General features: G+C 39.0%; 1 pseudogene across 1 annotated transcript; it reads left to right on the top strand.

The window, feature by feature from the left end:
- Positions 1 to 5,717: 5,717 nt before the first annotated feature.
- On the top strand, positions 5,718 to 6,706 carry LOC311618523 (jun dimerization protein 2-like; annotated as a pseudogene). Its single transcript has one exon. The product of its transcript is annotated as a jun dimerization protein 2-like (transcript).
- The last annotated feature ends 13,633 nt before the right edge of the window (positions 6,707 to 20,339 follow it).

Here is a 20,339-nt window from a genome sequence, read left to right on the forward strand (position 1 = left end):
TTCACAAGGGTATTGAGAATTTGGGACAGGTCCTGTGAAGTCCCAAATAAGTTATTATATAAATGACACATTTTTACTGGTGTCATTCAACTGGGCTTGGCTATTTGAAAGCACAGACAAAGGTGTATGGTTGAGAGTCTTTCGGGAGCAGAGGATTGGCAAGAAGTGAATTAGTTGTCTGTCAGGATGGTGAGGTTACTTAGTAAGAGCAAGCTAGGTATTTGAAGCAGTAGAGAAGAATATAAAGACTAAAAGAAACCACCATGAGATAAATTTTCATAAAGTAGACAAAAATATAAAATTTAAAATAATTAAAGAGGAAGGATTATACCACTGGAAATGACCAATTTTATTTTAACATACACTAATTTTTAATTAATTATGGCTTTTACACATCCCATTGATAGAGTTTAAAACAAATCAAATGTTTACATTGTTATCCTATATGATAAAAGGGTAATATGCAAAATGACCCTAATGGCAAAACAACCAGAACAACTGCTTAACCAGTCACTATGAGGCGTACTGAACACCTCTTGGTTCCTTTCACCTGGCAGGCAGGCACCAATCACCGAATGGTGAAGGGGGAACCAGGGGTAGGTGGCGGTGGGGGGTGGGCTGGCTGCAGGCAGCTGGGAAAGATGGTCCTGATAGCAGGCCAGGCTTAGGGACCATACCCATGCATGAATTTTGTGTGCTGGCCTCTAATTAATTTAATAATAAAATATAATCTACTTTATTATCTCTATATATAAAAGACTAAGCAACCATTATGACTGGACAACCCGACAACCAAATGACCGTCCAGTAGCTATGATGTGCCCTGACAACCAGGGGGCAGACACTCAATGCAGGACCTGCCCCCTGGTGGTCAGTGCACTCCCACAGCCAACCTCTCATGGCTGGCCAGCCTTCTGTGGTTCCTCCCGGAAGCTGGCCAGACATGATTAGCTCTGATCACTGGCCAGGCCAAGGGATCCCACCCGTGTAGGAATTCGTGCACGGGGCAGCTAGTATATTTACATTTTACATTTCTCAATGCTCACATCACTATTTTTAATTTTTTTATTTTTTAATATATTTTATTGAGTTTTTACAGAGAGGAAGGGAGAAAGATAGAAAGCCAGAAACGTCGACGAGGGAGAAACATCGACCAGCCGCCTCTTGCACATCCCCTACTGGGGATGTGCCCGCAGCCAATGTACAATACATGCCCTTGACCGGAATCGAACCCGGGACCCTTCAGTCCGCAGACCCACGCTCTACCACTGAGCCAAACCGGTTTTGGCTCACATTACTACTTTGATGTTAGTTCCATTTCCTACATTAAAACTTTCCATTATATATAAAATTGGTAAATATATGACAATAGGAATAAGAAGTTTTCGAAATAGTTACCTAAAGATACTTTCTATATTAAAATAATAATTCTTTTTATAGATAATTTGGAATTTAAAAATTTTATTGTAATCACACTGAATATACAAGCCTCAATGTTTTTTTTTGGTGTGTGTTTTTTTTTTTCTACTTTCATCTATATTTTGTTTATGGTTATACAACAATTATGTCATTTGTTAATATTTATGCAATTTTCAAAATTGCAATTTATTATTACTACATAATAGATGACATACTAACTATGTTGACTTCTTTTTCCACTATCATTGATAGCTTTAAGGCTGCATTAATTCTCATAGAAGATAAAAAGGAACCAGGAGAGAAATATTGGCACCAGACACTTCAGTTGCTTTAGTCCCCAACCAATTTACTCAGAACCTAAGTATAACAAATATCTGTTCTGTCATTGTTCCAAATTCTTTCCAGGCAAAAATGCAAATATATAGGATGAAAAAAATGTTAATATGCAAATGCATGATTTATTTGATCACTGCCATCATTATTTACTTAGGCATATCCCTTTTATTGCATTTCTGATTGTTTATGAATATCTTCATTATGTATTTCTTGTTGGTGCATATGTTTTGTAATTCAGAGTTTTAGTTGTTTACAAAGAGTACTTTGACCTAGTTTCCGAGAAACAGAATTCATTGGCCAGAAGTATATAAATTTTAAAAATGATATATAGCCTGTTCAGAATGAGACAAACCTGATTTATGAACTTCTTGGGGAAGAAACAAGTAAACTTTCCTCAAATGCCTCTTTCATTTTCTTGACAAGGAAGTTGAACAAACAAAATGAAGGTGCAAAACGTTGGTATTTTATTCAAATTTGTCTGTAATGGAATTCATGGAGCAGAATTCATACTAAGAAAGATCTAAAATGATTAAGAACATAATTCATCAAATACAGGAGATAAATAATAACTTGCTTGCTTACATGTTACAAGCTAAGTGTGCACTTCCCAAGCAGTTTCCATCTGGTGGTGGATTCTTTAGCAGCTTTTATTCATATCAGTCAGCCATGAAGCATTTCCTGGAGATGTCTTTGGAACGTGGTGGCTTGTTAGAAACTCATATTTTTTCTCCTCATAATTTGACAAATAATTTAGTGAGAAATGTGAGTAATAACTAGCTTCACGGTCATTTTCAATGGTGAAGGTGAAGACAGAAGAGAGGAACAGTTATCAGTCTAGTCTAAGTGAATTTAGGAAGCAGGACAATCATGGGAGACAACTTTGGATCAGATCTGCTTTAAGACTTTTGTTAACCTTAAGCACTGTTGCCCTCACATTCTGCCTTTTACATTAAATTATATAATATTACATATTATATAATTATACATATTATATTATATATTACATAATTACATACATACATACATATATATATATATATAATTAGATGGTATAATGACAAGTATTTTGATGCTATATATTAAAATATCCTATATAAGAAAAGCCAAATATGCTAAGTGTCCAGTCATCCTGTTAGCTGTTCAACAAATTAAAAACATAATATGCAAATGATATGCTAAGGCCTCTCAACTGCTCACTATGATGTGCACTGACCATCAGGGGTCTGACAGCTGACTGGTCAACCAGTTGCTATGTCGTGCACTGCCCACCAGTGGACAGATGCTCTGACCAGTAGGTTAGCTTGCTGCTGAAGTCCAGCTGATCGGGATTGAGCAAGATGGGCCAGGCAGCCCTGAAGCCCTCAGTGGTCTGTTCCAGGTTGGCACAATCTCCTATTGTGCACAAGTTGAATCCCTCGGTCTGGGCTGTGCCCTCTCGCAATCAGGGATCCCTTGGGGGATGTCAGAGAGCCAGTTTTGGCCCAACAGCCGGATAGACTGGGCACTATGATGCACACTAGCCACCAGGAGGCAGGTGCTCAATGCAGTAACTGTCTCCTGGTGGTTAGTACACTCCCACAGGGAGAGTGCTGCTCAGCCAGAAGCCAAGCTCATGGATGGGAAGTGCAACAGTGGTGGCAAGAGCCTCTCCCTCCTCCACAGCATTCAGACATCCTCTGAGGGCTCTCAGACTGCAGGAGGGCTCAGGCCAGGTTGAGGGAAACCCTCTGAGTGCACGAATTTTATGCACTGGGCCTCTAGTTTTATATATAACTTTATTGGTGTAAATATTAAATAGATTAAAGATATATATTAAACCACTTTCTTGTACTTAAAAGTTTAAATCTTCTCCCAAGTTCAAAAGAAATAAATTATAACACCTTATGCTCTTTTGAAAGTAAGGGTGGGCTCTCATCACTGTGCCTAATGGGTCACTTTTCTTTACTTTAGAACATGTTACAAAACAATTCAGCTCCTTGATACCTTCTGTAAAATCATTTAATATGTGAGCTTTATTGAAGCTATTAATGGTGGCTTTGTAGACCTGATCTAGTTAGGTGATTTGGTTTTTGTTTATTTTTTATCTCTTTGGCTTGTTTTACAATTTTATTTTCTTAAAATGGAGTGATGTGGGCATGAAATAGGATATGGAAGTCACCTACAGATGCAAGATAGATATTTAATAATATATATGTACACTTAAACTTGCTAATGATTGTTACTTTATGCCTTCTTTGCAAATGGCATTTGTTAACTGTGTTGTCAAAACATTTTACAGGAATGAAACTTATTCTTCAAGCCCACCAAATGTGCTCCATGGGCTCCTTTAATCCCAGTTATACCTGGGATGTTACTTATAATATAGAGTCCTACCACCAAATCAGAATTTCTCGGAGTGAAATCTAGGAAACTCATTAAACAATATCTGCATGTGATTCTTATGAACTTAAACTATGAGACTCAGATGTATAACGTAAAGCCTTGAGATTTTATGATTTTAGCATCAGTACTACCATTAAAAAAAAGTGAACTGTATATTAAGGCAATATATGAGGGGTAAAGTGGTTCGGATTATGCTCTTTGAGTCTTATATTACCAACTGAGTACAAATAGAAAGGTGCTTTCTTTGTTCCTTTACTTTTGCTGCTGAAGTCAGGAGGATTGCTCCGAGGCTAGGCAGCGTAGCCTAACGGGTTGCTGTGGGAGAAGTTTCCCGGGCGTGTGAAGTGTGCTGAGGGAGGCCACTTAGCAGATGCCTGTGGAGTTGATGGCCCACGTGTAGCCCTGATCTGGGGCTTCTGGGAAGCATTCAGCTCACTAAACGGCACCCGGCTCTTTGTAAGAGTTCAGGAATCTCCCTTATTGTTTAATTCATTCCCAGGGAGTGACTTTGGAATGAGGGAGGCTAGAGTATATACCTCTGGTACAGTTACTTGTGCAAATAGTAGTATTTTAAAATTTACTATCTCCCACATGAGAACAGATATTGAGAAGGCCTGACTGATAGATCTTTATTCTTTACCAAATATATATATATATTTCCGTTTCTAACGATAGGTTTGTTTTTTATTTATTAGCATAGCATATGCCTATAGAAAATTTGGAAACATATAAACTGATAAAGATGGTTATAAACCTCTAAATCTTACTATTTAGATCTATTCATTTTTAACCCTTTAGTACTCTTCTTTCTGAAGTTCTTTGATACATATGCTTGTGTGTGTGTTTAGATATATATGTATTCACACATTGAGACAAGCTGTATTTACAGTTTTGCCCCTTATAAAATAACATAAAATTATTTGAAAATATTTTTCAGTTACATAATACTCGATTTCATAGATTCATAATATAATTATACATAATTCCTGAGAATTTAGGCTCTTTCTCACTTTGCTTCACTGTGTATACATATTTAACTGTGTTTTTTTTAATTAGTAAAGTAGTTATTGAACTGTATGTGCTGAAAATAAGAGTATTTTTTCAACTATTGATATGTTTTAAAAATCATTTTTTACAAAAACCTCTTGTTTTTACTGTAAAAGTTACAAATGCAAGCAAGTCCTGATAGAAAACACTTTTAAAGTCTCTTGACATTCATGAGATATCTGATTCAATCACTGGGAAAAATAAAACAAAAAAAAACCCCCAATTGTATGGTAGTGGAGTTTATGGCCGCTAATAAATTGATATATTGAGGAATAAGAGAAAGAGTGATATTTCAAAATGCCCACCACATTGTGTGTGTGTGTGTGTATATATATATACATTTAGCTAATATGCAAAGTGGACTCTCTGGAGAACAGGAGTTTGATCACTCACTATGATGTGCGCTGATCACCAGGGGGCAGCGTGGATCAGGGCAGGTGACTAGTGGTGGTGGCAGGCGCTGAGGGATCAAGGGGAGGAGGAGGCAGGGAGCGGGGAGGCAGGGGAACCTGGTTGGCACTGATGATCACTGGCCAGGCCTAGGGACCCTACCCATGCACGGATTTTGTGCACTGGGCCTATAGTTTGATTACTAAATATTGAAGATCTAGTGGTAAATATAAATACTGAATGTGTGAGAACTTTATAGAAATAGGAAAGACTTAATAATATATCAAGAGAAAATTAAGAAATCCTATATAATAAAAGCCCAGGGACCATATTAGCATAATGACCAGAATGACCAGAGACCAGAACCACCACATCCCCTTTCTGGGCTGACCCTGCCTCCTAGTAAGTGATTATGGGAGATCAGGCAGGCAGAGTGATTAGGGGTGATCAGGTAGGCAGGAGAGTGGTTAGGGGCGATGAGGCAGGCAGAGCCCCACAATCGATTGCCTCGAAGAGGGAGACCAGGCTACAGCCTGCTGGGCAGCTGTGACAGGAGGTGCTGGCAGTGGTGGATGCTGCAGGGCAGGGCTGGTGCCACTGCAGCTCCTGAGAGGGGATGGCACCTGCAGCTTGGCCCAGGTCCCAGGGTCGCAGCCTTGGCAGAGCCCAGACCGTCCATGACTGCACTGCAGGCTCTCTTCCAGGGCTCCCTGACCGGACTCCCCACTCAGTCCTCACTGCGGAGGAGCTGAAATATGCTGACACCCACACATTGGGGCCATGATTGTCCCTTTGCACTTCCTGGAGGGGAACCTGGGCAAGAGGCCTCAGCCTGTGAAGAGTGAGCTAGAGGAGGAAGAGGAGCGGAGGGAAGGACGCCGGAAAAGAACAAAGTGGCGGCAGCTCCATGCCGGAGCAGGAAGAAGGAGCGGAAGGCGTGTCCGCAGCGGGAATCTGAGTGGCTGGAGCTCATGGTGCGGAGCTGAAAACCCAGATGGAGGAGCTGAAGCAGGAGCGGCAGCAGCTCATCCTCATGCTCAACGGATGCGTCGTCAGAACCTGCATTGCCAGGACCATTAAGACCCCCGACTCAGAAGGCAACCCTCTGCCGGAGCAGCTGGAGAAGAAGTGACCATGGGCTGGGGGGGGAAAGAGAAAGAGGAGGAGGAGGAGGAGGAGGAAGAGGAGGAGGAAGAGGAGGAGGAGGAGGAGGAGGAGGAGGAGGAGGAGGAGGAGGAGGAAGAGGAGGAAGAGGAGGAGGAGGAGAGAGAAGAAGAGGAGGAAGAGGAGGAGGAGGAAGAGGAGAAGGAGGAGGAGGAGGAGGAGGAGGAGGAGGAGGAGGAGGAGGAGGAAGAGGAGGAAGAGGAGGAGGAGGAGAGAGAAGAAGAGGAGGAAGAGGAGGAGGAGGAAGAGGAGAAGGAGGAGGAGGAGAGAGAAGAGGAGAAGGAGGAGGAGAAGAGAGAAGAGGAGAGAAGGAGGAGGAGGAGGAGGAGGAGGAAGAGGAGGAGGAGGGGGAGGAGGAGAAGGAGAAGGAGGAGGAGGAGAGAGAAGAGGAGGAGGAGGAGGAGAAGGAGAAGGAGGAGGAGGAGAGAGAAGAGGAGAAGGGAGGAGGAGGAGAGAGAGGAGGAGAGAAGGAGGAGGAGGAGGAGGAGGAGGAGGAGGAGGAGGAGGAGGAGGAGGAGGAGGAGGAGGAGAGAGAGAGGAGGAGGAGGAGGAGAGAGAAGAGGAGAAGGAGGAGGAGAAGAGAGAAGAGGAGAGAAGGAGGAGGAAGAGGGAGGAGGAGGAAGAGGAGGAGGAGGAGGAGGAGGGGAGGAGGAGGAGGAGGAGGAGGAGGAAGGTGCCAGAGGGCTCTTCCTTGCTGCATGAAAAACTATTCAGTGAGGTTCAGCACAGCCAGCATCAGCCCGGCTTTTTTGTGAAACTTGGATCAGCCACACCAGGAAGAAACCCAGGCTGATGAAACCCGGGACCAAGCACTGAGACCAAAGTATTCCTGAGGGGACTTGCTCTTCCTGGGGTCAGACATGCAGAAGGCAGGACAGAGGCTCTGGGCTAGAGAGATGCCCAACCAGGCAGCTGTGGACACTTCTCCAGCTTCTCTGTCAGCGCATCCACCCAAAGGACCCCTAAGCAGCCAGGAAAAGCCATGAGTTGCAAACAAAATTAGGCTGAGTATGGAACTCAGAGTGAAACTGCAATCTGCCTGCCCCCAGCCCTGACCCTGACCCTGACCCTGATCCTGATGCAAGGCTGGAGAAGGGCACAGTGTCAGTCCTGCCCAGAGTGGCAGTCAGGGCACACCCTCCCTGGCCCTGCTGGAGTTTCTGAAGGCACTGGGCACGGGTGCCCTTCCAAAGCACATACTCACTGAATGTTTACAGACTGGCTGTCCTGGCAGGGCTTTCAACTGCACATGTTTTTTATACTTTTTTTAAAAAATATATTTTTTCCAAAAATAGATTTTATACAAGCAATATATAAATGGATTTCTACAATCACTTGATGTTATACAGTATAAATATGCTATGGTTTGTTTATTATGAACAGATTTCAGCAATTATGGCCATTTCATGTAACTTCTCAGTACTGTAGTCTCTGGGTGTTGGGGATGGCAGGGGAGGGGATGCAGTGATTTTCATCCTGATAAACCCTTCATAATACTCAGTCTGTATTGCTCAGTAAACATTACTCAAAAAGAAAAAAAAAAAAAAAAAGAAGGAAGAAAGAGAGAGGATCAGGACACTGGCCAGAGACACTGTGACAGTTGTGAGGCTGGCCAGCAATAAGCCATCACACCCCACACCTGCCACCTGCAGAGGGAGGCAACCGGTGGCAGGGGAGATAGCACTATGCAGTGTCAGCGGTGGGGTGGGGCCAGCTGCCTGCAGCCAGGGGAAAGAAAGTCCTGATAGGCCCTGATCTCAGGCCAGGCTTAAGGGGTCCAGGATTGTGAGAAGAATCAGGCTGGGCTGAGGGACCCCCACTTAGTGCACAAATTTTCATGCACTAGGCCTCTAGTAGATTATAAAAGGAGCTTAATATATCTTAAGCCAGTAGAAAGAGATTTTATACATATTACTAAGGTACATTGATAGTTTGCTAGTGTAGAGGGATAAAGAATCTTGGATAACAATGATTTGCATATGGAATAATCATGAAAAGATGTAAAGATAAAACTAAGAACTTAAGACTTCATTTTCAACCTGACCCACAAAAGGAAAAATAAATGAGGTGATTATATATTCTAAAATAGATGGAAAAAAACAACAAGAGAAAATTTTAGCAATGAAAGAGGTCCATAAATACGGTCAATATTAGAAAGCTAATCATGAGTAAGTCTTTTTAGGTGTTATTTTTTGAGAAGCTGAATGGAGGGAATAGGTATATTTTAACACTGCCCAAGAGGAGGTAATTTTGTAATCCTGATTTGTATTAAGTTTCAGTCCTTATTGTATCAGGAAATATTATTAATTGTAATGTAATGTACCCATTTAGTTAAGTAAACTGGAAAATCCTAATATATAAAAAAACCTGGGTTCATCACAATCAGAAGCTCAACCAACTGGAAATCAGTCCTGCAGTCAGGGCTGGGTTGCTGTGGGACCCAGCACTGAGGGCTATGGCTGTAGGTGGGGTGACCCAGCACTGACTGCTGAGGGGACTACAAATCAGGCTTGGAGAAAGGCCTGAAGAGACAAGCAGGGTCTGATCTGTAGCCTCTGTGGCAGCTGTTGATCAGCAATTTGCCTCTCTCTTTTGCTCTGGATCTGGCCAGCAGTTGCACCTGCATTTCTCCCAGGCCTCCACAGGGGCTGCTGATCAGCCCTGTTGATAGGCCCAGAGATACTGACTGGCAAAGAAATCAACCAATCAGAACCAAATCTGGGTGAAGTGTGAGGAGCCAATGGCTGCCTAAGAGGCAGAGCTTTTAATGCTGACTGGCATAGAAACTGACCAATCAGAAACAAATTAGCCAGCAGGGAAGGGCAGTTGGGTGTGAGATTAGGCCAGCAGGGGAGGGCAGTTAGGGGTGATCAGGCAGGCAAAGGCAGTTAGGGGCTATCAGGTTGGCAGGGAAGGGCAGTTGGGGAGAGATCAGGCTGGCAGGGGAGGGCAATAAGGGGCCATTAGGCCAGAAGGGAGGGCAGTTGGGGGCAACCAGGCTGGCAGGGGAGAGCAGTTGGCAGTGAGATCAGGCCAGCAAGGGCAGTTGGGGGCCACCAGGCTGGCAGGGGAGAGCAGTTGGGGGTGAGATCAGGAGATGTTAGGGGTGATGAGGCTGGCAGGCAGAAGCAGTTAGGGGCAATCAGACAGCAGGCAGGCGTGTGGTTAGGAGACAGCAGTCCTACATTCCTGAGGGGTCCAAGATTGGAGAAGGTGCAGGCTGGGCTGAGGGACACCTCTCACCCCAGTGCATGAATTTCATGCTCCAGGTCTCTAGTTTCAGCATAAGCACTGAGGATTCTTCCTAGTTGGGACCAACTCAAAAAAAGGGCATCTGGATAATCACAAACTAAGCTGTCCAGTGTGTTTACTTATTCAGAACCATGTGCCTCTGACAGCACAACATGCCCTGGATCCAGTTTTTAGCTTAGTCACCATCATCATTTCCTTTTTATTTATTTATTTTTAAAAAATATATTTTGTTGATTTTTTACAGAGAGGAAAAGAGAGAGATAGAGAGTTAGAAACATCGATGAGAGAGAATCATCGATCAGCTATCTCCTGCACACCCCCCCACTGGGAATGTGCCTGCAACCAAGGTACATGCCCTTGACTGGAATCTAACCCAGGACCTTTTAGTCTGCAGGCTGACGTTCTATCCACTGAGCCAAATCGGTCTTGGCATCATTTCCTTTTTAAGAACTGAAGTTATTGGGGTGACATTGGCTAATAAAATTATACATGTTTCAGGTATATAATTCTATAATATATCATCTCTATATTATGTATTCACTACTCCAACCATCATCATTGACTTTTACGTAGAAAACATTGGAACATAATTTTGATATGTGGAGTTTGGGGCACAGAATCTTCCTTTTTGGGTTCTCACTCTATGAAATTTGAAGAATAAATACTTGAACTAAAGGCTTCTTTAGTAAAACATGTGGAAGTTTATTGGAAGCATATACAAATTTTGCCTTGCAGGGGTCCCAAGTGGGAAAAACCTGATCTTTCTCTCTCTAATGGGAAAAAAAAATCAAACCTAAAATATTCTGAGTCTCTTTGTCTCTGGGTTTATAAAGGCTGCAGCAGTTTGCGTCTTTATGACCCTTTTTAATTGGACTCCTCCTTAATTTTGACTCCTATGCTTTCCTAATTGGTCAGAGTATCAGTTTCAAAGTCTAAAGCCCATGTGATGCCCACTTCTTCCTCTTGTGACATTTCTCTATCCTCTAAGAAATTATGATTCCTCCCTCTTCCTTGTATCTTGTGGCAATTCTGTATCCTCTGTGAAAGTAAGATAACCATTTGAGCCCATCACAAATGTGCATTCCTCTTCCATGGACCCTCCTTTCCCCTAAAACTGCCTATCTTGTCTTAAAATTCTTTTCAATTTTGTTGTTAAGAAATGGAATATGAGCTTTGTGGAACCTTATTCTCTAAAAACAAAATGGTCTAGAATTCCTTTATATAAAAAAATGTAAGCAGCCCAGTCAGGTTTATCAAATGCGAAGTAGAAAGTTTCTATTTTAGTCAACTATGTAGACATTTGATTGGTGACTGTGTTCTCAGTCAGGTACAGTCTCAGGTTCATGTTCTTCAGAGAAGTGTTAACATACAATAAATTGTATGGTGATGAAATATAATCTCAAAGTAGATAGTCAAGACAGATATTTCAAAAGGTTAATTAAACAGTTCATCATTAGTTCCTAAAAGCAATATTCCACACTCACTGAAAAGTGGAGGTCATGAATGAAGGAGCCTGGAATGCATCTATTCCATCTACATACAAATGATGCTTCCTGCAATGACTCTGCCCTGGGCAGGATCTGGAGTGGGGATGGATAGTGACATAAGGAGCATTCAAAGATTTAAAGTAAACCAAGTATAGGCTTTAAGGAGAAATTGAAGCAGAATGTTAAGTGCTCCAGCAGAGTTTCATGATGCCTGAACATTCTTAGGGCAGACTAGAGAATCTGACATAGATTGAAAAGGGTGTTTTTTTTGTATAATTGGAAAGAATATAGCAACAGAATCTGCAAAAGCAGCTGCTGTTGGAATCCACAGGGAGGGTAATAGGGGGCCATTTGTAATTTTCGTGTTTTTTTTTAATTTTTAAAGATTTCATGAAATAATATCAAATATGCCTCCTTTAACTTAAATAACAGCAAGAGTTTACTCTGCTCACTAAATCGGGGCATAAGACACAGTCTCTGCTCAGATGCATCATGTAGGGCAAACAAACAAACTAGAAACTAGTGCTTTAAATTACAGATAGAACAATTGAGTATGTTTCAAAGTTATTTTCTAGAAAATAAAATCTATTAGCCCATAGAATGATCACCTATAGAAGTGAGTAAGGTACATTTGTAAAGTCACTTAAAATTTGTTAAGCATATATACAAGAATGCATTGGTGGATATAAGCAAGAATATGAAAAGTTCCCAGATTCTATTTTGACCCCATATCATTTTAATTTGGTTCCTCATGCTACTCTCTTTATGTGCTCTTTTTCAGACTCCAATGCAAATATAAACATATGGAAGTAGCGTACCTTTTATTTTCCATGTACACATTACTATATTTTACCTGTATTTTGAGAGAGGATATCCAATGTAATAGTCTAGACCTGCATATAATATACTTTATTTGTTCTCTATTTTTATCAATCAGACATTCACCACACTAATTCATTTGATATTTATAATAGTCTCATTCCTTTTAAATTAGTCATCAGCAAATATGGTTTGTCAATGACAGAATGTTCAAATCTCTAGAAAAATGTTTGTTTGAGCCAAAATTTTGAGGATATGATTAGAAGGAAGATCTATAATAAACAAATTGAGAAAATGTTCTGGAGAATGGCATTTTTGCAATTTTTTTCCTGCATTTAGAATCAAAGCAGAGAATTTAAGGAAGGTATGTGAAATCATTGGTGGTAGACTAAAGAGGCAGGAGACAGCAAAGTGGGAAGATATTTAGAACTGGATAAAAAGTAAATTAGAGAGATACATGGTTGGTTGAAAATAGATATCATTTAATATTTACACCACATAGAAGTGGTATGTAGGCAATAAGATAACAATGAGGAATTTTATGGTCCAGTGCTCTTGTAACCCAATGAAAGCCAAACTCATGGGACAGGAGCTGATGAAAAGAAAAAAAAGAAAAAAAAGAAGAAGAAAAAAGAGGTTTATTTGAGTGACAGCATCTTGAAAAGATGGGGAATTTTTCCAAGTCCTCAAAAACCTATCTTGCCCAGCTGGCATGTGTCAGTGGTTGAGTGTTGACCTATGAACTAGGAGGTTGTAGTTTGATTCATGTTCAGGACACATGCCTGGATTGTGAGCTGGATCCCTAGTGTGGGAAAAGCAGAAGGCAGTTGATCAATGATTCTCTCTCATCACTGATGTTTCTATCTCTCTCCCACTTCCTTCCTCTCTGAAATTAATAAAAAAAATATATTTAAAAAACTATCTTAAGATCTCAGTGCAGGCAGAGGTTTTTATAAGGATGGAAAGGGAAAGCAGAACAAAAGGAGCAGGGGGAGGGGCTGTGGACATTCAGGCAGTATCTTTGCTAGTCTTTACATGGACTCTCATGGCCAGCATCCATGAGTTGGCCTTCTAGTTGAATTCCTGTGTTTCGGTGGTTGATGTTAGACAGGGCCTGAAGGTCATGCTGCTCCTTGGGTTCACATAGGAATTGAAACTAGTGGTTCTAGCAAAACACACTTAGAAAAGAAGCTTTTAACATGTAAGCCTTAGCTTCAAGAAAATAATATAAGGTTAGAGTAAAAGGCTGGGTTTAACATTTACTAAGATTAATATGGGTAGCTTTATGTAAGGGTAGTGTATTCATTCTCTGTAATATTCTGGTGCTGGTGGTTATGACTTCCAAAAGTCTGGAAAATAAAATTACTCTACCGTTTCAAAGGATATGTTATCCTGGATGCACAAGAACAATGACCAAGGTTCACTTAAGGTAAAGACTGACCTGGGCTAAGGAAGCTATAGGCTGGGACTGCCCACTGTGACCTGCCAAGTTAGGAATTTATGATCAGACCAGCCTGTGTGGTCACTTTCAGTAACTGAGCTTGCCTGCCAGCTTGCCATGTGGACCACCCCCTGAGCTTGTCATATTTATTACAGAGCCCCAGTTTTGCTCACAGGCTCATTAGTAAAAAAAAAAAAAAAGACTGCTGAGGAGATTTCTCTTACACATTGGATGTAGGGAATTGTCCTCTGTGAATGCATCTGTCAGCAATCTGATAGTTTTAAAGGGGTTTCATAGAGTTGCCAGAAGTGCAATTCTCATACCTAACAGTTAAACATTACTTGTGAAGTTGCATATTTAGATACTCTGACCAATGTAGTTTGAGAAATTACATGGGGATTGAGATGTTTTAAGAAATATATATATATAATAGATTAAGAATCTGAAGGTTAGTGATATTAAATTATTCAATTAGGAAATTGAAGAACTAGAATTAGAACCCAAATTTGCCCTATGTACACATTTTATCTGATTAGATATTCCTTGATTAGTTCACATGTATAGAATGTCAGAGGACTCTCCAGTATACTTAGAACTTGTACCTTTATGGAAATATATACAATGTGGACCCGTTCCTACTGTTCCATTTCAAACCTCCACTTTACTCTTACACACATCTGAGTGTTTAGCAACAGTGAAACAGTTTGAATTTTTCTCTGCTGGAATTCTTGTACCTCAGCAGATTGCATGCAATTTAACCTTATTTTTAAATCTTCATATATCAAATAGTCCTTTTATTAGAAGAACAGTTTATTTAGTCAAAGGTAGGTGGGCCTATGAGGTGATGTGCTCTGAGATATTACCACGCTGAGATTTCTTTTTAATAGAAAGGTAACAAGAACCTCATCATTTTCCGAAGCCAAAATTAGAACTGATGGCTTGAAAATCTTGGCATACAGTGAAACACAAAACCTAAAATTGGAAAACCTGTTGGAAATCTAAGGCATCATGTATAGGATAAACAGTCATTTCATAAAGGTAGCTAGCCTTTGCTGACTTAGACTGTTCTGAATTTCCTTATGATAAATACTCAGCAACTCTCTTTCCTTTATAACATAGCATCACAATATTAATTTTTAAAGTTGAAGTGTGTCAATTTGTGTAATAACAAAAATTGTATGTAGAATATTTCATGTTCAACATAGTATAATAGGTGTCCCAAAAATGTTTACACATTTTAAATAATTATTAATTCCAATGCGTTAAATCTGAAAAGAAAGAAATAATTAAGCTAACAGCTTTTAAAGTTTGTATACATTTTGGGGGATACCCTGTGCATAATAAGACATCATTTATAACTGTTCAATACATGAATGATGATTTAAACAAAATAATGATTAAAAAGTCATTTTTCCCAGGATCTAATTCTGAACATTCCTTCACCATCCAAAAATATGTCCTAATTAGCAGTGTCCTTGCAATGATCAAATGAAATGAATTATGTAGTCCTTGTAAAAGCTTTATGTATATTTGAAGTTATATTGCAAATACACAAGAGCTCTTTGAGATTATTTCAATTTCACAATTTTACATCAAATGCCAACATGTTAGTGTTGTTAGCAATATCTTGGTTCAGCCGAAACCGGTTTGGCTCCCGGTTTCGATTCCAGTCAGGGGCATGTACCTTTGTTGCAGGCACATTCCTGGTAGGGGGTGTGCAAGAGGCAGCTGGTCGATGTTACTCTCTCATTGACGTTTCTAGCTCTCTATCTCTCTCCCTTCCTCTTTGTAAAAAAATCAATAAAATATATTAAAACAAAACAATATCTTGGTTCAAAGAAATATTGAATATATTGTATTTTATAATTTAAATTAATATTTTATTGTAATTTAAAATTTATTTATTGTTATGTGCCTTTTTTGTGGTTTTACTTTTAAACATTTTAAATATCTTCTTTAGAACTTTTTACTCCACATTTATATAGTATAAAATATACACTGCATACTTTTAAAATTTTAAATTAATCTATTAATTAAATTATAAGCCTGTTTATTTAATCTTCCTACCTCCAACCTCATAGATTTCAACTATGTAGTATTAGTGAATATTCCCCTCATTTAGACCAGCAAACTAGGAGTTTAACTGTAGTGCCTATTTTCCTGGGTCAACAATATATATCAGTTACTTTGACCCATTTAGTATATGACATATTTAAAACACAAATAATTTTATTTTAGGACATACAGTGAGGTTTAGAGAAACCAAACCAAAGCAAAATTAAAAACAAAACAAAACAAAAAAACTCACAAACTTGTGGTAAAGAAAAATAGAAAATATAAGATACTTCACATTATGCTATTAATAGGTCCGAGCTAAACTGAATTTAAAACATTAGAAAAAATAAATTTTACTTTTCTTCTTCTAACACGGAGAATGTTATTCCATATGCAATCTATGCAAAATTAGTATTGGATCAAATACTCATCTTGTTTATAGAAAATATGTTGCGGTCTTTTTTTCAAAGGCTATTTTCTTCTCTAATACTCCTGAGTTCAATGTGACCTTAGTTTGGTCCAAGCATTCCAGTCATCACATTTGAAAAAATTGCATAGTTGCATGCTCTTCTACAAATTTTAGGAACTTAACAGAAGTTATATGCTATACTTCTGCCATTCCATCCAGAAAGCTCAAGGTTGTTGAACTTGTAACTATCATTGAAATAGGTCTCAGTAAATGTGTGAAAAAAGTTGCATTTTTTTTTCATGTAAAATATTTGCTTTATGGGGACAATAAAATGAATAAGAAAACTAAATCCCATTATATCATGGCAAATAAGTAAGAGTTTATATTATTTTAGTTTATTGAGTCAAACTTTATTCTTATCATAAATATCTACGTTCAAGGAAATAAATGAATAACATTTAAGAAAAAAATCTGTATTAATAAATACATAAGAGTTTATTTGATGAAGATGCTTTGTACCTTCTGTAACATTTTTTTCCAAAGAAGTGATTAAAATTTAGTAAAATATAGCAAATTTAGAGTGCATATTAATTCACTTTAATTCTCCTATAAGTAGTCAATAATGTTAAATTTTCAAAATGCATATTTATAGGTGGCTTTTATTTAAGCATTTTATAACTTCTTTGTTTCTATTAAACTTTTCACCATTATTTATAAAAAGAAAAAAATATTGAAGTGCATAAAATGCAAATTTAACTGACAATTATATGCTCATTTTTAGCCTAATTGTCTCCTTCTTAAAATTTGTGCAGATTAGTATATTAAAGATGATTATTCTCAGTATATGTATAGAACTCTTCTAAAAGATGTGCTTGAAACAGCAATCTGTAAGCAAATGTTCCTTTCTCCCCATATTTTCTCCTTTTCCTCTTCTGTCTCTTTCTTTCATTATTACTTTTAGAATTAAGTTGACACCACAGACAGAGCAAATACACATTCTCAAGAAAGCACTATTTCCTCAATCCATTCAGTTATTTATTATCAAATTTTTTGATTTATAGTATTCTTGAGGCATTATTCTAGGGATGCAGATATTAGTGTGAAGACAACATTCAAACACCCTACCTTCATGGAATTAGCTTTCATGCCTTAAAAAAACCCACAATAATAAATTTGGTCTCATATACATAATTTCAGAGTTTTATATAAGCTAATAAAATTGATTAAGATGCTGAAACCGGTTTGGCTCAGTGGTAGAGCGTTGGTCTGCGGACTGAAAGATCCCAGGTTTGACTCCGGTCAAGGGCATGTACATTGGTTGCAGGCACATTCCCAGTAGGGGGTGTGCAGGAGACAGCTGGTCGACGTTTCTCTCTCATCTACATTTCTAGCTCTCTATCTCTCTCCCTTCCTCTCTGTGAAAAATCAATAAAATATATTTTTAAAAAAAGAAAGTTTAAAAATAGAGAAACATAGAATACCTTCCAAAAATAAAAGCATGGCAATTATCATAAATAAATAAATAAATAAATAAATAAATAAATAAAATGGGTTAATCCACAAAAGCACGTCTATGGCCTAGTTCCTAGCATGTAGCGTGGACACAATAAATATTCAATGTTATCCCTAGTGAGTACACAAATCATAAAAAAAATTGAATAAGATGATAGAATATGATATATTATAGGTAAGGTGTAAGTGGATTCAGGTATGGTGCTACATCAGTCAGAATGCTCATAGGTCTTCCAATGAAAGTGACATTTGAGCAGAAATATGAACAGTCAAGAGAAGAAGCCAGTGTAGCTCACTGTGTGTGAAGAATATTTTAGGAAATAACCTAAGACGGGAGAGTGGAAAAGCAAGAAGCCCAATGTGCTGGTCAGTAAGGGGGGCATGCATGTTGCTAAGGTCAGAAAGATATAGTGAGCAGTCATACCAGATGAGTTAAAACTAAGAGGTCTCTTACATCTGAAATGAATTTATATATAGCAATTTTAAAATGTATTTTTATTGATTTAAAAGAGGAAGGGAGAGGGAGAGAGAGATAGAAACGTCAGTGATGAAAGAGACTCACTGATGGGCTGCCTCTTGCATGCCCCCATAGGGAACTGAGCCCACAACCCAAGCATGAGCCCTGACAGGGAATCAAAATGTGAACTCCTGGTTCATAGGTTGATGTTCCATCATTGAGCCATGCTGGCAGAATAATATATAGCAATTTTTTTTTCATGAATATCAATGGATGTCATAAAAAAAACACATGTGAAGATGAATATAATATCTTATCAATTCATTTTGATTATTAATCAAGTAGAAAATAACAGAAAGATGTTACATTTCTCATCAGCAGCTGTGCTAGTCTGGTTAATCTTTAACTCAGTATTTCATGATCAAAGTAACTATCCTTGAGCGTGAATAAAACCTATTTGGCCTGTTTCTAAGGGTGAACACCCAAGGAACTAATACTCTTTAACTTCATCTGGATTATTCATAAGGGCATGCCATATTTGTTCTTGGTCCTCTCCCTTTCTCATCCTTTATAATAAAAGACTAATATGTGAATAGACTAAATGATGGAACGATGGGTAGAACTACTGGTCACTATGACATGCACTGACCACCCAGGGACAGATACTCAACGCCTGAGCTGCCCCCAGCCGGCAGACCCCAGGCAAACCAAGGTGGGTGCCAGCAGGGGCCCCCAGATCACTCTTCTAGTTACCCTACAAATGGGCTCTGATCACCGGCCAGGCCTAGGGACTTTACCTGTGCACAAATTTGTGCACTGGGCCTCTAGTTCTTTATAATGACTCATTTGTATTCTTCTCAGACTCTATCCTTCACTTTAAGGACATTTCTCCTTGTTTCTTCTTCCGTTTTTTTTTTTTAGTGTCTTTTTAAAAATTGGTTTGTGTGTGTGTGTGTGTTCTTAGAGATAGGGGGGAGAGAGGGAGAAAGAAAGGGAGGGAAAGAGAGAGAGAGATTTGTTGCATTGCTTATCTGTGGATTCATTGGTTGATTCTTGCATGTGTCCTGACTGGAGATTGAGCCTGCAACCTTGGTGTATCAGGATGATGCATTACCAACTGAGTAACCAGGTCAGGGTTTCTTAGTCTCTTTTAACAATTTCTCTCCTTTTCCTCACAGTTTAAGCATTTATGTTCTCCAAGGTCTATTTTTCAGTTCTCACTTTTCTTTCCATTTTACATAACAATCACTAAGCATTGCTCAAACTGATTTAATTATTTTATCTTCCACATCCTTTTAGATTCATATTGTGATAATGAAGAAAAGATTCATGCAGCCCCACAAACAGGAACCTCAGCATCTTCAATCTTTTATATTCTTCAGTACCCACACCCAGTCAGGGACAAAATCTTGGAGATCAGTGCTTCTCTACTTTCTGTGGTGAAAGAAACATGTTTTATTTATTTATTTATTTATTTATTTATTTATTTATTTATTTATTTAAAAATATATTTTATTGATTTTTTACAGAGAGGAAGGGAGAGAGATAGAAATGTCCATGAGAGAGAAACATCGACCAGCTGCCTCATGCACACCCCGTACTGGGGATGTGCCCGCAACTCAGGTACACGCCCTTAACCAGAATCGAACCTGGGACCTTTCAGTCCGCAGACCAACGCTCTACCACTGAGCCAAACCGGTTTCGGCAAAGAAACATGTTTTAATGTCTGTGCCACTTCATCTTTTCTTTTCTGTTGCTGCTCTAATTCCAGCTTATTTTAATTGGTATTGCTGCCACTTGACTCTCCTTTACCTTGATTTTTATTCATTATGAGTTAAAAAAAAAAAATCCTCCACTCTCATTCTTATAACAAAACAGATATCTCAATCACCTATGGAATGCCTCATGAAGTCCTCACACAACAGCACTTCTCAAATACGCTTCAGATCACAGCTAGAACTCTACAGAATTTACTGATTCAAAGTGCACTACTCATTTTCTTTCCATAAGCTGTTCCCATGACCTGGAATGTCCTTCAACACCCTAACCATCTGGCAAAATCCTACTCATCCTCAAGGCTTGGACGACACATCGTTTCATACATCATCTCTTGTGCCAAGTCTTTTGTGAATATTCTAGGCCTACTTAGCTTTCAAATCAAATGAAAAA

This window comes from Pipistrellus hanaki (genome assembly GCF_964339955.1).
Source record: "Pipistrellus hanaki genome assembly, chromosome: 3".
Classification (NCBI taxonomy): domain Eukaryota; kingdom Metazoa; phylum Chordata; class Mammalia; order Chiroptera; family Vespertilionidae; genus Pipistrellus; species Pipistrellus hanaki.